We start from the raw sequence: 3,924 nt of genomic DNA on the forward strand, positions 1-3,924 counted from the left end.
ATAATGGATGGGTAGGTGCTCAGACCAATAGGAATCTGGTCTTGCTTCCCCATCTAAACAGAAAAAAATGGGAATCTGGGGTATGCCCAGAATATGCATTTCTAAGTAGTGGAGATACTGTATAGAATTAGGTACCCAGTGCTATAGCGTTTGGAATACAGGTTTTGTATCCCTAACACTGTAGTGTTCGTTTAAAAAAAAATAAAAAAATTAAGCTCATACATTAGGTAGGTTGATAAATTTAAATGTAGTAAATATGCTGGATGCTGTATAGGTTTCTCTAGTTAATTTATATATACAAATCTATATATTCTCTAAAATGTTATTAAACTTTCTGTTTAGATTTCCTCTGATCACATTTTCCTGCCTCACAGTTCTCTATGGAGTTTCTTTCTTTTGAATGCTTATACCCTTGTCAAACAGTCCCCTAATGAAACCACTGCTTTCACGATCACAACCATGATCTGATTACTTATCAATATGAGCCAAGCACAGACTCACAACTCTATTTTCAGTTCACTGATCTTCACAGTATTCAGTGATGCCCAGTGGCCAGAATACTGATTTGTATTCCTAACACTATAGAATCCCTTTAAATGTAAAATTCATTATGAATTTGCACTATAGTGAATAACCCTCTGTTTCTTAGCTATGTTTTTCATATGCTGTCTTTCCTAGTTTCTCCAGCTCACTGGCTACTACCTTATTCAACATTTTCTGGTCTGTATGACACATATATTATTTCAAGCTTTTCCTATTATATTAGTGCTTCCTGTTCATTTTCTTACCTCTCAATTTCATCCTTTCAAAATAATAGGCTCCTAGTGGGACTTGTTAATAATATAGGAGTCATATTCCTCCTGCTTCTGTTGCACTGTATTAGAAGAGAAAGCAGGAAATGTGAGCATATATTTTTGTTTTAAAGGGACACTGTAATCACCAGAACCAATACAGCTGAATGTTGTGGTTCTGGAGCAATGAGACTGTACCTGCAGCCTCAGCAATACATGCACTGTCTTTTTCAGAGAAAGGACAGTGTTTAAATTGCTTCCTAAGGCCACCTCAAGTGACTGTCACTCAGACAGCCATTAATGATGTTCGTTGTGCAGCAGTGCTATGTCACTCAGCATGAAGATGCCGAATGCTCCATATAGAGATGCATTGAGCCACATCATCTCTGTTAGGAGATACTGATTGGTACAGACTGGTGATTGCTGCTCATGCGCACTAGTTTCATAGAGGTTCATTGTGGGAAAGCATTGAACTGGCAGAGATCATCTGTAATGATGATCACAGCCATGGGAGGAGCGGTAGCCGTGTTAAAAACGCTGAGCCAGGAGGCCAAAGATGATTACAACTCTTTCAGGGTTACACACTAGTGAGAATTCAAAGTGAATTTCAGGTCAAAATAGCAGAACTGGAAGGATTCTGTAATTCAGCTATGCTTTTAGTTTAAATTTGAAATTCACTTTAAATTCACTTTGAATTCTCACTTCAGTAAATAACCCTGTCTAATTTACTATTTAAGGGAGGAGCACAGAAATCTAAATAGTTAACAGAACATGCAAAGGTTTACATATAATACACTACATGTATTCCTAACGTTGGTGTTCCTTCAATTTATTTTAAGTATTTGCACATTTTTCATGTAATATCTATATATCGCATTAAAAAGGATAGTGGGGGTGTGGTAGGTATTCATACCTGCCTGAACTTAAATCTTTCATTATTGTCTTTTGTGGGAGACAGGTTCTATCTTGTATTTGTCAATGGGTCTGAGAGATTTTCCCAGCCACTAACACACATGATCTTTCTTTGTCTTTCAGGTATTGCTAGCCTTGAATGACCTCCAGGAATCCTCTTGCAGTCATTCTGTTCACTGAAAGGTATCCTGTGAAGCTTTCACGGGTATCAGGGGCATGTAAGATAATCTTGGCACCCTAGAACGGCTGGCTATAAATGATCAAGTAAGTGCAAATTTGGCATGGCACACATTTATATATTGTATGACTGAGCTCTCCAACATCCCATAAGTTGACTATCAATTGTTTAATATAACTGCAGATGTGTAAATAAAAACTTAAAAGGCGAGACATAAAATCCTGCATTGATAAAACGTTGTTTAAATGAAGCCAATACAGTAGGTAGTTTGAAACATTTAATGTTGTAATTATGCTGGATGCTGTATAGGTTTTAGTATAATTGTAAAGACAAATCTATATATTCTCTAAACTGTCATTAAACTTTCTGTTTAGGTTTCCGCTGATCATATTTTCCTATCTCACAGTCCTCTATGGAGTTTCTCTCATTTGCGTGACAAGTACCGTAAGTGTTTTTTTTTTGGCCAGGGACTGGAGTAGGATATTGTAATAGAATGTCATTTAAGGCATAACCGGGTGATTATTATTATTATATGTTCATTGTTTATAAAGTATTACAGTTTATTCCATCTGGGGTTCAGAACTAGCAAAGCACGGCATCAGAATTAGACACGGTAACCATCTATGTTATGATCAGTTTACAAAAGGAAATATAGTATTAAATATAAAATATATTACTCATAATTCAAACCAGGGTTGGCCAAATGACAGACACTCATCACTTGAAGAACTACAGCTCTTAAGAGTCTTCAGCAGGGCAATGACCCTTGGGCCCTTTGTCCAACAGACCCTTAATGAAAACAATGCTTTCACGATCTCAACCGTGATCTGATTACTTATCAGGATGAGCCAAGCACAGGCTTCAAGCTCTATATTCAGTTCACCTGTCTTCACAGTATTGAGTGATGATCGGTGGATAGAGCCCCTTTCAATCAGCAGCCAGCATAATTTGTCCAGGACAAGGGGTTGGTTGGGGCTTACTGAATGACTCTTTCCTAATAGTATGTCACAGTTTGTAACTCACTCTTCCTCGCTATCCTTCTCGAGATATCTTGACCTGTCCCCCTCTATCTCTTTTTTACTCTCCTTTATCTCTTTCAATATGCTGTGCCACTAGTATCCTGCTGTGCTACTAGTTATTCACAAAATGGATATGGAACAGCACACACACACAAAAAATATATATAGTACAATTTTAAAGTTTACAAGGTTACTTAAAATCACCTGTCTTTGAAAACAAATATGGAGTTTCAGTTACACTATATGGCCATGTTGCGTTAATCCCATCACTACAGTACCCCAATATTGGTGGGTCCTACACTAATTTTAACATGGGAGATGCTTAAATTGCTTCTAGAAAGTCTCCTAACTGTATGCTTTCATGTGGTCACCTCCAAAGAGACACCTATAGTGGATGGGTGGGTGCTTAGCCCAATAGGAATCTAGTCTAGATTCCAAACCTAAACAGAAAAAATGGGAATTAGGGGTAGAGCGAGAACATGCATTTGTAAGTCGCGGGGATACTGTATAGAATCAGGGACACAGTGCTATAGCATTAGGAATACAGGATTGTATCCCTAACACTAGAGTGTTCCTTTGAAAAAAATGAAGCCAATTTACAGTTGGTAGGTTGATAAATTTAAATGTAGTAATTATGCTGGCTACTGTATAGGTTTATCTTGTATAATTGTATAGACACATCTATATATTCTCTAAACTGTTATTAAACTTCTCTTTAGATTTCCGCTGATAATATTTTCCAATCTCACAGTCCTTTACAAAGTTTCTCTCATTTGCGTGACAAGTAAGTGTTTATATCTGGTCAGGGACCGGTGTACGATATTGTAAAGAAGTGTCATAACTGGATGGTCTATTATATGTATATTTCTCATAAAACATTACAGTTTATTCAATCTGGGGTTCAGAACTAGCAAAGCTCTAAATCAGAATTAGACACTGTGACCATCTATGCAATGGGCAGTTTACAAAAATATAGTGTTAAATATGAAATATATTAATCATAATTCAAACCAGGGGCGACTAA

Source organism: Pelobates fuscus, chromosome 3 (assembly GCF_036172605.1).
Source record: "Pelobates fuscus isolate aPelFus1 chromosome 3, aPelFus1.pri, whole genome shotgun sequence".
NCBI lineage: Eukaryota > Metazoa > Chordata > Amphibia > Anura > Pelobatidae > Pelobates > Pelobates fuscus.